We start from the raw sequence: 14206 nt of genomic DNA on the forward strand, positions 1-14206 counted from the left end.
CCCTGCACAAGCACAGGAGCCCAGAGGCCTGCCTGCCAGGCACTGCGACCACCCAAACACGCCCAGAGAGGGCCCCGTTCATGGCCCAGAAACATAACCAAACTTCTCCTCGAGATTTTCTACCCAAGAGATAATTAAGTTGTAAGAATCCTGCCCCTCCCTTCCTCCACACAAAGGTATCAATAAGTCTTGTAATTTTGAATGGAAAAAAAAATGTAACCTCTAAATATTTTTCTCATCTACAAAAAAATACATAAATAAAAAATTGGAAAGCTGCCCACTGCTGATCTAAATAGGTAATATGAAAGCTTTGATACAGTCAAATATAAAACTCCTACCTTCCCAATGTAAAGAGTTTAAACAACCATTAAGAAAGCATCTAGTTTTACTTTAAGCCTTGCTTTCTTTCACAAAAAGATGTGAGATACCTTCAAGAAAAAAGAAAATAAAATCAGACACAAACAGAGAATTAAAATTTCAGGACTTAGAGAAAATTACAGCATAGAAACAGGACAAGATAGAGAAGAAACCAGCCATAATTTCCTACTAAGTTGTTATAGTCGAGCTTCAATTTTGCCTAAAGTTTACCGTTTATCATCAAGTGATTTGCCTTGCATGTTTCTGACAAATTTGTAAGTGTGTAAATGGTTGAGCACACTGAGTGATAACGATGCGGGACATACTGACAACATCTCCACCAAAATACAGGCAAAGGTGTCATGTGGCCGCTTCTGGAATATCCTCCAACCACAGTGGAGAGCAGCATGGACCAGAGGGCTTCCCCGTCAGGAAGACCATCCCAGGAGGGTCTAAGACGACTCCTTGTCACCTAAACTCTGCCTACGGCTACTTCCTCCACACATGGGAGATGAACTCTGAGGGAAGCAGAGCAGTAGATGGGCTGCAGAAACATGAGAAAGAATCTCCCACAAGCTTCAGATTGTTAAGAGCTCAGAAGGTCCATAACTTTCACCTAAAGTTCAAAAACCCCGACCAGATGCAGAACCATCCACTTCTGTACGGACGCAGCCAAACAGGTACCTGGCGGGCAAAGCCAGAATGTTCTTTCAGAAACAACAGGTTGAAGGTCACTCTAGAGGTCAGGGACAATACATCATTAGTCCTCACTCCCAGCACCCAACCAACGAGGTGCCTGGGCACACAGGCCCTCAACACACGTGCTCCGTGAACGAGTTCCAGACCACAGCCGGCATGGGTAACCTTTCCCAGACTACCAAAACCTGGTCAAACTTGACATCTTCATAAATGACCTTCGTTTATGAAACAAGCTCTTTGGGAAGCCTGAGAGCATCCCCCAGCCTGTTCCCGACACCACCATCAACATACGACATTCTGGGAACTGCGTTCAATCGGCCACAGACACAGCCACGCCATCAACCACAACTCTACGTTCCCTAAATTGTCCTCGAGCTCATCAGAGGAGGTGTTTCGAATATGAATCTACAGAACTGTTCTGATCTTCTAGCCTCGTAACCTTACGAAAAACAAATGACGTTGGCTTGGCATGATTTGTTCTTCGGGAAACTACCCTGCTTTTAGCTCTGACTACTTCCTTTCCTACGAGCACTCAGCCACCAGTGCCACACTGTGCTGTAGGATGTTGCCAAGGATGTGAAGGGAAAGCAATGAAGCGTAGAGTCTAAAGCAGCACCCTCCCAGGGAAACAGAATGCAAGCTGCAAACGTGAACCGTGTACGTTCTTTTAAGTTTTCTTGTAGCTGTAGTAAAAATTAAAAAAACAGGTGAAATTATCTTGATGATATATTTTACTCATAAACTTGATAATATATTTTACCCAGTCCGTCCAAAATAGTATCATGTCGACATGCAACGTAAAAAATTATTCATGAGCTATTTTACATTCTTTTTTCAAGCAAATCTTCAATATCTGGTACTTCACGCTTAGAGGATATAGCAATTCAGGCCAGTCACATAGCCAGCGGCCAGCACACTGGACAGTGCAGGGCTACGATCTCGTGGCGTTTTCTGAAAACTCAGGGCATTTGTTTTAATTCTGGCACCCTCTGTCTTCTCCACGATCTCTCAGGATATTATCAATAGTGCGACCTTGATCCCATCTGCAAACTCCCTCCGCACCTGAGAGGCCCTTCACCTCAATCTTGAGATGCAAACCACTTTCAGGGTAGCAGAGTGGGCTAAGGGTGAAGCAGATTCTCGCAAGAGGCTACTGGTTTGGATATGATTCCCGTCCCTCTATCAGTGACAAGGCAGAGATATGCTTTTACGCCTTTGCATTCACGTTACTTGAGCATCACAAAAGGTGTGATTGTTTCCTCTGTTCTTTTTATTCAGACTACATGAAGTCAAGGAAAAGAATTAGAGAGGAGGCGTGACAGAGCCTTTTTAGGATAACCAGGACTTCACGAAGCAGAGAGAGAGGAAACACCAGGTGCAGTGGACGGGAGGCACCCAGGGAAGGGGCTGGAGGGGCCCTGGTGCCAAGTCAGGGAAGCCTGGACGGTGGGTTAACAAGATTTTTTCCTGGGCACCTGGGCGGGGCCTGGAGCGGCTGAGCAACGTGACAGACCGGCGATGCAGCTAATTCCGGAGAAAGTGCAACAGACGCAGGAAAGGGAAGAAGGCCGAGGCGGGGGTATCAACCAGCAAAGACGAGACGATGGAGGCCTGGGGGTCAGTCTCACTTGACCGAGGGTCGGGGCAGGTACACCAGGAACGCAGAGCTGGGCCGGGCAGGAGAGACATTTCAGAATCCGATGGGGGGGAAAACCCAGAGAGGACGTCAAAGGGGACGAGGGTCCTCACTTCAGGACGGGGTGATGGTGAGCTAGGCATCAGCCGGCAGGAGCACAGGCTGAAGAACACCGGCCTGCCTTCCGCCGTCAGTTCAGATCAGTTCAGATGCAGGGGCGGGTGCAGAAGTCACCCCTTCCCAAAGGCAAGCTTTTCATGGCTCCTACGCGGTCACTTCATTAGACCACAAAGCATTTAACATCTACGAGCACAGACCGAAGTTGTCTTGCTTGCTACTAGGTTTGCTATTTTAGGTCTGAGGCATTCACGCTCTTATCGGTAGAAGGAAGTTTCTTACAGGAGCTTTCCTGCTCCTTTTCAAAATGCGAGAAAAAAATACCTTCTGACATAATATTCTCTCGGTATTACTTTTTGTTCAAAGAGGGGATAGAGGGGCCAAAAAGTAACGGGAAAAAGAAAAAGGGACGAAGCTTTATTTTTCTCCTAGAATAAAAAGACGAATCTTCGTTTCAGTGATGCTGCAGTCCCCACGTCAAGTGGGCAACACCGTGAATCACGTGACCCCACTCGCAAGGAACACTGACAATTTCAACAAGAGCAACAGGACATTTCAGAGGATGGACGCGGGTGGAAGCACCCTGAGGTCACGTCAATTCTCCATGACGGGCAGGAACCTGGGGTCAGAACTGGAGAAATGAAGTTCTAAGAGATGGCTGAGATGAAGATGGAAGTTCTAAGGGAGGTGGCCCATAGGCTCGGAGCCGCCCAGAGCTTCAGGACGAGTGAAGATGCGACGCCCACCCAACCCGGTAGCAGCGCGGTCCCTGGCAAACAGCAGGCACTCAAGCATGCATGTGTTGAAATGGGAGTGGTGCCAGTGAGTAGCGACACCCCTAGTCCCTGCATCAGCTGACCAAAGTCTGAACACTGGTTTTGGAAAACAGCTCAATGAAGCATGGCGTCCATGTCCTAATGGTGAAACGTGGCAGGTGAGAAGATTTTAGCTCTACGTACCTTGGCCTCAGCCAGTTTTATCTAAGGAGATCAGGATTCTAGGTAAAACTCTCCTCTGGGGTCTAATAAAGACCTGAAAGTCAGCCTACTGGAACCTGCCAAGGCCACCCATTGTTGTCAAGGTCACCAGGCCCTGTACCAAACTGCTGCCTGTGGTTGCTTCTAGTCTCAAACCAACTCATCATCCAAACACGGCCAGGTAAGGAACCTCAGGAAAGCCCAGACCATTCTAAACAAGTCAATCTAAAAGTGACCTCTGGGAGAAATTAAAGTTTTAGTTATAGGCAACTGATCAGTTATTTGCCTCTTAAAGCTCAATGTCACTGAAAAAAATAAGCATAAATGCATCAACTATTCAACTAGAAGATGGCAGAGCCATCATGCAAATACAAAGAATATAGGTAAAGTGCTGAAAAGAGTGATGGAATGTACTAAACACTGTATAAGGGTCTGACTTGATAATATCGTTATCATTATCATTGATTACACAGGCTAAGGCAGGGAAAAATCAGAGGTATGAATAATCCTATAAAAAACCAATACTGCACTCAATTCCTTCCTATATTCACTAGGTTATGCAATAATAAATAGTATCTACCATCAAATCTAATAACTACCTTCTGTTGAAACCAGAAAAATGTATGTTTTCAAGTTTCTTCTTTCAATTTTGTTTTTAATTGGAGTACAGCTGCTTTACAATGGTGTGTTAGTTTCTGCTGTACAACGAAGTGAATCAGCTCTACGTGTACATACGTCCCCTCCCATCTCGGACGTCCTTCTCCCCCAGCCTCCCACCCCCATCCTACCAATCGAGCTCATCACAGAGCACCAAGCTTTGAGACATTTCCCTAACAGGTTGAAATCTTAAGACCAAATAAGAGTGAGGGGAACTCTCTTAACAAAAGGCACCTACCTCTCATTCAGGAAAAAAAAAAAAAAAAAGGGAGGCAGTTCCCCGGTGGCCTAGTGGTTAGGATTCCAGGCTTTCACTGCTGTGGCCTGGGTTCAGCCCCTGGTTGGGGACCTGAGATCTCACAAGCCGCGGCCCAAAACAAACAAACTGGAAATCAGACATAATTATACAAGGTAACTGCTTTAAACTTGAACGTCAATTGTGTCAGGGATCAACCATAAGGTGGAGACTTAGGCCTCCGTGCTCATGGCTGTGAAGGTCATCTCCATGGGTGTGGGCTACACCAGGACCACACAGATAGGGAGAAGAAGGGGTGTCAGTGACACGACTGTGTTTTCCTCGCGCAGGCGACACTCATGTGGAGAAATACGCACAGTGCCTCCATCCCTGATGAACTCACTGTCTCACTAAAGGAACCAGGAACCAAGAACACATCAGAAGATACAGCGATCAACTGAATGAGCGCAGGAAGTGCTGGCCGGCAAGGCACAGGTGTAACGCTGCAGGGCCTGCTGGGAGAGTCTTCACGGAGGCGGGTCCCTGGCCTTGGCACTCTGGGAGGCAGTTCATTGAAACAGGTTTGGGAAACAGTAGTTCTACAAAATGTTTTCACAACAGCCCATCTAGTTCCTGAAATGCTTTGATTATACTGCCTGCGTGTCGGGGTCAATTTTACGCATCAACCGGACTGGGATTTGAGGTGCCCAGGCATTTGGTTAAATGTGGTTCTGGGTGTGTCTGTGAGGACGTTTCTGGATGCAATTAACATTCAAATTGGTGCCCTGAGTAAAGCAGGTGGCCCTCCCCGGTGTGGGCGGCCTCGTCTCATCTGTGGAGGACCTGAACCCAACAAGAGGTGGGAGAGGGAAAGCGAGATCTCTCTGCCCGGCTGAGCTGAGCCCCGGGTCTCCACCCGCCCTCACACCGGAGCTGAGCCCTCGTCTCTCTGGGGTCTCCCGCCTGCAGACGACAGATCCTGGGACTTCTCAGCCTCCAAAACCGCACAAGCCAATCAACTCCTTATAATAAACTTCCTTGAGATCAAGACCGAGATCCTATTGGTTCTGTTTCTCTGGAGAACCCTGACTAACACCAGGGTTAACACCAGATAGAATAATAAATACTATCTGGTAAAATGAAAAATCCAAATTAAAATGAAGATCCTTAGGTATTTCTGACACAAAGCATATAAGGATGTTTGATAACGTCTTGGCGCCCTGAATTAAAAGGCTTTGGGATGCAGTCTCTTTATCATTAACTGAACTCACCTAAACACTTTTGGGGAAAGATCCAAAGAAAGGACAGAGCTTTTCAACAGCTGAATGCTTCATGCTGAAATTACTCTGGAAAAAGCATGTGGAAATAGCAATGGAGGATTAAGAACCAAAGCGGTTCGGTCCTGTGCCAGTGGATTCTGAAAGGAAAAATACCTGTGGGAGAAACCCGATAAGCACATCAGGCCACGTGAACTGGAACCCTTCAATGCTGGAGCGAGGGCAGGGCAGCTTCTAACTGGGGATCGTGGACCGTGGGAAGCTCACACTGAACACGGGGCTTAGAGCTGGAGAAGTGAAGTTCTCATATACATACACACACACACACACACACACACCCCAACTATGTGACATGTGTGGGACTCCCATCACTTACATGGAAAGTTCTCTTAAAGCCAAATTCCAGACTCTACAGATAAACCACAAATCTCCTCTAGCATGACCTAACAGAATATTCCAACTTCCCACAGAATATAGATTTATATGACTCTATAATACTCTCCCTCTATAAGAACTGTAAATATAAATTCACTAACAAGGATTAGAAAAAAAATCTCCGTTAAATTAAAGAACTAAGTTACTAGACAGCCAGTCTATCCCCTTAAAAGACGGTGGCCACTTTGACCAAAAACTGTAAGAAGGTTTGTAGTTACACACCCGAGTCCTGTTGGAAGTTAAAACAAAGCTTACAGAAGCTGTGAAGAGCACCCAGGACTTGTCAGATTCCAAACCAACACAATGATTTCTCTTCTTCCTTCATGGTCACTGAACAAGAACAAAATTTACAGGGAAGAAAAACATCTGATTCTTAAAAATCACAACATTCCAATCAGTGATCATTTGAATGAGCACCGGCCAGGGATAGATTAAAAGGATTTGAAAAATCCCCAACTCAAGTTAAGTGTACAGGGAAACTCCCAATTCACCTTGTTCTAATGATGCAGTCAAAACACAGAAGTGCTGTCAGGATTCACTGGTACTTCCCGACACCACTGAGTTTCCCGTTCCACGTGTCCGTTTCTGACCCCCTAGTGGAAATGGTGGCCCCCTGGTAGCCAGGGATCAGAAGATGATAGTTTGCACGTGTGCAAATACATAGGCTCACACCTCTAGGATGGTGGAGTGTCTGTACAAGGATTTGAAAATATGTCTTTACGTTTCATTCACTAAACTTCACCCAAAGACTACAGTCAACAAGCCAGTACTGGGAAGGATTAAAGCCTGGAGAAGAACATATAAATATTCTCATTTCTAAAATGGGTATGATTTCCTTTTGAAAAATACAAAAATACAGAATCAAAATCAGTGCACCAACAAACGTCATTATAATGGGACACAGCATCATTAGTGACAAGATATGACTTGGAAACGGGGGGTGGGGGGAAATAACCCACAGTCCAGAGCGCTGACTAGGCAGGTCCACCAGGCTGCCGGCTCTGGCCCTGATTTCAGTGCCCGCTTCCGGGGGGAGGGGAGAGGCAGAGCAGCGTGACAAGCATGGTCCCTTTCGCAGCGGGTGCACTTCCCCACGTCTCCTCCTGTGGTTTATAGAAGGAGGTGGGTGCCTCTAAGCTGGCATCTCAGGTATTAGGCAAGCCCCCGCTGACATTTATGGAAGACGAAGCAGGTGACACCCTCTGAAGTGCCGGGGTAAAGCCATAAGCATGCCCCACTACCCCGAGAAACCCACGTTCCCAGATACCAATTCTCCCTCTCCTCTGACCCCCGTCTCCAAAATGCTCTCTCAAGGCCGGCTTGGAGCCTGCCCGCTGGACCCCGGGTTTATACACCTGGGCTGGAAGGCCCATCATCTCAGCACAAAAAACAGAGCCAGAGAAGAACCCTGCCTGAGGACAGGCCTTTCTGCTGTGCCTTTGGCTCCCGTGGGAAGGACCCCAGAGTCAGCAGTGTCACCTGCACAGTCGGTTGGTAACTAAGCCCCGTCCCAGGCCCTGCGGATACAGCAGCCGACACGACAGGGACCCTCTCAACCAGGAGAAATGTACTAATAACAACGTCTAAACAAAGTACACAATTTCCCTTAGGAATGAGGGCTGTGAATAAAATAACATAGGACTGGGGGACACGGAGCGGCTGGAGGAGGGGCAACCTTAGCTTCAGCAGTCAGGGTGAGTCTCTGAAAAAGTGCCTTTCACCCTGTTACCCGTGTGATAAGAATATACAAGACGGATGGAGGGACGGATGACATCCACAAGACAGTAACACCCAACCGCAACCAACCTCCACGGAGTACCCGGCACCGTGCAAGCATCTTCCTCCTAAAACCTCACGACGAGCCCATGAAGTAGGTCCTGCAGTTTTCCCCATTTTATAGATCGGGATACTGAGGTTCCAGAAGCCTGGGTAACCTGTTCAACCTACAGAGCCGATCTTTGCACCCAGACGGGCTCAACTAGAAATGCGCCCCCTCCCAGCCCCTTGGGCACTGACTTACCTATTTGCTGGGACAACTAAGTGTTTGGCCTGGAATCCCCTCAGCGGTGCTCAAGCCCTCACCCTGCCCCGCCCCCAATGGGGTAACAGACAAAGCTCAGAACTCCCAAGGGATCTGCCACCCATTCTGAATGTGCTCACGGTGTCTGTGACTCCCCTTGAACCTGACAAATCCGGGCTGTCCCAGTCTCCTTGATCTCTGACACCATCAGCCTGCAGTGCACCTGGAAGCAACGGCATCTGCAAATACCTTCTCATGTGGTTTGTGAGAATCAGTAAGACCACTTGCACAGGATGCAGGTTACCACTGCAGCTTCCCATCCAGAGGTGGGCTACAAGGAAGGCCCTGCTGACCTGGTTCTTCTGCCGCTGTCTCCTGTTCCTCACAAAGGCCACAGGGCCTTTGCACAGGCTGTCTGTCCTCTCTGCCCAGAGGCCTTCCAGAGGTTGCCTCTTTTTTTCACATATGTCTCAGCTCAAACATCCTCCATGAGGCCCTCCCACACCACCCAGCCCAGATGAGAACGCCACCCTCACTCTTGACTGCAATCATTACTGCTTCAAGTTAGCTTTTCATTTGCTTGTTTACTTTATCATCTATTTTGCCCCACTTGACACTAGGATGCCTTAGAGAGGCAGGGACCTTGTCTTTCCTGGGCACTGCTTATCCCCAGCACCTGGCACACAATCAATCTATAAATATCTGTTTAACATAACAATCATCGGGACTTCCCTGGTGACGCAGTGGTTAAGAGTCCACCTGCCAATGCAGGGGACACGGGTTCGAGCCCTGGTCCAGGAAGATCCCACATGCCGCGGAGCAACTAAACCCGTGCGCCACAACTACTGAGCCTGTGCTCTAGAGCCCATGAGCCACAACTACTGAGGCCCACGGGCCTAGAGCCCGTGCTCTGCAACGGGAGAGACCACCGCAATGAGAAGCCCGTGCACCGCAACAAACAGCAGCCCCGGCTCACCGCAGCTAGAGAAAGCCCACACGCAGCAGCGAAGACCCAACGCAGCCAAAAAATAATAAAGAAAGAAAAAATATATAACAATTAAAAATATATATATAGGACTTCCCTGGTGGCGCAGTGGTTGAGAATCTGCCTGCCAATGCAGGGGACACGGGTTCGAGCCCTGGTCTGGGAGGATCCCACATGCTGCGGAGCAACTAGGCCCATGAGCCACAACTACTGAGCCTGCGCGTCTGGAGCCTGTGCTTCGCAACAAGAGAGGCCGCGACAGTGAGAGGCCCGCGCACCACGATGAAGAGTGGCCCCCGCTCGCTGCAACTAGAGAAAGCCCTCGCACAGAAACGAAGACCCAACATAGCAATCAATAAATAAATAAATCTTTAAAAAATATATATATATAACAATCATAATAGAAGAAATTACTAAATTACATTATTTCACATAATTACTTCCTTTTCATCACAGTCCAGTCAATGGGACATAAAACTTGCTGTCAAGAATGACCATTTTGAAGGAAATCAGTGATTCTTCCTGAAAAAGACAAAAAGATGCAACGAACTTCTAAAGGGGCCCTGAGGGGTAAAATGCTTCGCGTTACAACATAACTACTCCAAAATTTCCCATATGCTTCCGAATTGTATTTTGAAAAGCTTTATCCGGAACTGGACAACTTCAAAACCCAGTGATCTTGCTCTGATGTATAAAATACAGCACAGAATCCTTATAATTCTTCTAGAAACTTGTCTGCCGAATGACGTATGGTTTCCTTGGGCTGAGTATTCACCTTTGAACTTCTCCGTAAAGTGTTTACAATTTTAAAAATCCCATCTTTAGCGCCAGTTCCACTTTAGAATTGTTTAATCGTACTAGAAAAAGGAAGCAATTTGTTTCACCTACTAACGTTTCCTTAAAAAAATTTTTTTTTAATTTTTTAAAAAACAAGACTGATGTCTTCAAATGCTGTGTTCTTATGTGATTCTCCTTGTGAGACTCAAACCACAAAGTTAAAAATGTGAAAATCACATGCAGGCCCTTCTCACAAGTAGGAGGGAACCAAACATGTCAGAATAGGAGTGAATATGCATGACCTAAGTTCATTAATGTTGTATTACAAAAGATCATCCAGAAACAAACCCCGGTTTAAAAACAGGATGAAAATGTATTCTGCAATACATTTCCTTGCCAGTAACTAATTACCTGCAATTATTTGGACCATGACATCCATGAACAATGAAAAACTAAATTTCTTAACTACTATTCTCCAAAATCTTCCATGCAAATCACCCCGTAACTTATCCTGACAAAGTTCAGAATCAATGCTACATTTAGCTTCTTCGATGAACATTTTTGGGCATAATTTGTGTTCTCCTCTGAACAATTCTCAAGCATTACTTTTGTGTGTTTCTATAATGCTTTCAATACCAAACAAGATCACCATTACAACATGAAATCAGCTTTGCTTCTTCTGAGCTCCCTGACTCACCTGAGTCACCTGCCTCACCTGCAGCAAGGAGATAAGAGCAAGGACCCCGCGCTGGAGGAGTTAAGGGAACGCACCGTCATCTGTCTGGGACTGGACGGGGCCCCACGCCGGCCGCAGAGATAACTCCCATCACAATCCACAAAACCCTTGTTCCGAGCGCACCTCCTCTCCTCGGTGCTGTACTAAGTAGAATGAATATGTTTTCGTGATGAGTCATGGCTTTGCAGAGCTCCGGAGCCTTCAGCCTGAATTGCAATTCTCACTGCATCATACTGGGAGGCAGAATGGTGGTAAAAACCAGAATAAATGAGAATTCACCCTAGGAAGTTGTTGTCTTAATTAAAGTCAAGAAGCAAGTAGGTTTCTTACCATTTGTTTCTCTCTCCTGGAAGTTAAACACTGAAAAAAAAAAAAGTCCAGGATTGTTGGAGACCCCCAACGCTCAGAACAGTCAATCTTACTCTATTATGGGAAAATAAGAGTAAAGGGTACAGTCGACTAAATAATATTTTGACAATGTTTCTCTTAACACCTGAAATACCCTGGTTTTCAGAGAGAGAAATCTGGCCAATATTCTTTAAAAGTTGAAAAGACAAAGGACAAACTTTTTTAAAAGTTTATTCCTAAGAAGATTGTTAGGAAGTGTCAGTGCAGACAGAGTATATTTTGGGGAGAGGGCAAGCAATGAAATTGCTAAAGGAATCCCTGCAGTTTTCCTTGAGCACACGGCTGTCCACCAGCATCATCCACAGCGCCATCTACTGCCCAACTGTCCGCACAGCAGCCCTGGCTCTGCAGGGCCCCCAAGAATTAACGCCAAGCCTCAGCTTAGCTAAGTTAACTGTTTAGGAATGAAAAAGATGTCACTTCAAAGTTAAAAGTGGGGGCGACCTCAGAATGAAGGTAAACTCCTGACAATCTTTTCAAATATCTAGACAACAAACATAATCTTTTGGTTACTAACAGACAATTAAGTAGTTTTAATTTTTCTTGGCTAGTTACACTATAAACTCTGCTCTGCAGATTTTAAAGCACGGGTAAGATTTATACGTTCTGGTTGATGCATGTGTATACAGTACATATATTTATCTTTTATTACCTTTTGACATGGTAGGAGTTACCTAACCGCTGTTTATAGCAGCAACGCGGAATGGAAAGTATGATTTTCAACCTATAGAACAAGGGGATTCGGGGAGGGTTTCAGAGCCCAGGTTTCTCCTAATGTCTAGGCTTTTCCTTAGACAGGTAGGCCCTTCAGGATAATGAAGTCTCGCGAAACGTACCGGCATACAACCCGGTGCAGGACTGTGTTCTCGTCCTCACAAATCTGCTATACTTCATACATAAGAATACACAGAACAGCTTGTCCGTCATAAGCAAAACAAAAACCCAACCTCAATTCTGATCTAAAATTAAACTGCAGACTTAAAACAGACCATGATTTAAAAGATCTGGGACTTAAAAAACCAAAACAACCATTTTCCAAAGAGAAAAAAGCACATGAACCGATAATACAAATTAAAACTAAAACCAGCTGGCACGTAGCACCGTGTTCCGTAGGGCACTATTCTAAGCTCTTTACAGATTATCAGGTTGTCAAAATACCATCTATAGTAATACCATAGATTAAGTACCATAGGGTAAGTCAAGGGAATGTTAACCCGAGGAAGAAGTCTGGCTTACCATTAACTCACCCTTATGTTAAAAAAAACTATGCTTAATAAATAGCTCATTGGAACGACCAGGGGTGGTGATGTCACAAAACAAGTACAAGTTAATACAGGTATTTTCCATGGAATGACTCTAAGTGTAAATTGGGGGGAAAAGGCTAAATAAATATCTTCACCGCCAACAGGGGAAATGGAGAAAATGGAAGTCATTTACAGTCATTTACTATTTATACTGCAAAAATGCTTAGTCTACTATCATATTCCCCCTCTCAGAATCACACCCGTGTGTAGTCCTCACCACGCCAGCCATGCAGTGTTGTCACAGATGTGAGCCAGATTTTGCACAGGACGTGGCCGGGAGGAAAAGCGCAAAGTTAGCTTGCATCTCCTGCGGGAAATAAAGCCTGCTTGTTTTTGTGGCTCAATACATCTGAATACCAACTCGAAAGGGTTAAAAAGCCGGGCACCTGGCGTTTGCTTTCCACTCTCCAGAGTGATTTAAGCTTACACCGAAGTTCTCTCCGCTTCCCTGCCCGGCCTGCACCCTGCACGGAGGGAGAGCTGTCACCACCGTCTACACCCTGCCGCACGGGTTCTCACCACCAGCGGGGCCCCCGGGCTGGGCAACGGGCTCGGCGGCTTCCCCCAACCTGCAAGCGCTGGGCGGCCGAGTTCCAAGCTCCGCGGCGTGACGGGGCACGAGTGCGCCAGGGGTCACTTCATTCCATTTCAATCTGTACGCTTTCAAATAAAGTCGAGACAACGGAGACCACGGATGGAGCTGGAGGGGGCCACCAAAAACAAACTTTCGGAGCCTCCGAATCTGCATTTCTTGCAGGAATTCCCAGCCCGCGACGGGGAGAGCCCGATGCTCCCAAAGCACTCAGCCCCCGAGACGAGAGGCCCTGCGAGGAGCCCTGGCCAAGGGGGTCCCCGTCCCTCGCCGCCCCCCGCCCCGCGCCCCCCGCCTGCCCGGCCCCCGCCCCGGCCTCCGCCCGGCCTCCCGCCGACCCCGGGCGCGCGGCGAGCTCGCTGCCCGGAACGCCGGCCGGCGTCGGTCCGGGCCATGCGGCCCCCGGGCCCGGCTAGACCGAGCCCCAGGCCGGGCCGGAGCGGCAGAGACGGACCCGGCGGCTCCGCGGCCGCGCGCGGCTTCCGCATTGTCCGCGATCGGGACGCGGCGCGGCCCCCCGACCCGGCCCCCGGCCCAGCCTTACCTCGGCCGCTCTCCCCGGCCGCGGGCGGTGCGGCCCGAGCCGGGCTCCGGGCTCCGGGCTCCGGGGGCTGCGGAGACAAGGAGTCGGGGCCCGCGAGGGACGGGGGCCGGGCCGCCGGGGCCGCGGGAAGGCGGAGCGCGGACGGGGCCGGCCGAGGAGGCCTGGGGCGCGGGGCGGCGGAGGGCCCGGCTGGCGGCGGCGGCCGCGGCGGCTCGGTCTCCGCCGAGTGGGAGGGCTCGGGCAGCCTTCGCCAGGGCGCGAGGGAGGGAACTTGGAGCGAGTCGCCGCGGCCCCGGGCGCGTGGATCCGCCGAGTGGGCACGCCCCCGAGCGCCCCGCCCAGGCCCCGCCCTCCCATGGCCCCGCCCCCTCCCCTCACTCCCGCCCCGCCTCCAAACCCCCCGCGCTCTACCCCAGCTCCCTCCCCGGTGGAGAACCGCCGGACCTCCAC

The 14206-nt window shown here is 48.5% G+C and overlaps 1 protein-coding gene across 3 annotated transcripts in view; it reads right to left on the bottom strand.

The window, feature by feature from the left end:
- The window catches only part of FAM110B (family with sequence similarity 110 member B), a 136769-nt gene extending 122850 nt beyond the window's left edge, over window positions 1–13919 (bottom strand). For all 3 annotated transcript variants that reach the window (XM_036830775.1, XM_036830773.1, XM_036830774.1), the window contains exon 1: window positions 13757–13919. The gene's annotated coding sequence lies outside the window, so the exon portion shown is untranslated. The remainder of the gene's footprint in view (window positions 1–13756) is intronic.
- Between the last annotated feature and the right edge of the window lie 287 nt (window positions 13920–14206).

This window comes from Balaenoptera musculus, chromosome 17 (assembly GCF_009873245.2).
Source record: "Balaenoptera musculus isolate JJ_BM4_2016_0621 chromosome 17, mBalMus1.pri.v3, whole genome shotgun sequence".
In the NCBI taxonomy this organism is placed as follows: domain Eukaryota; kingdom Metazoa; phylum Chordata; class Mammalia; order Artiodactyla; family Balaenopteridae; genus Balaenoptera; species Balaenoptera musculus.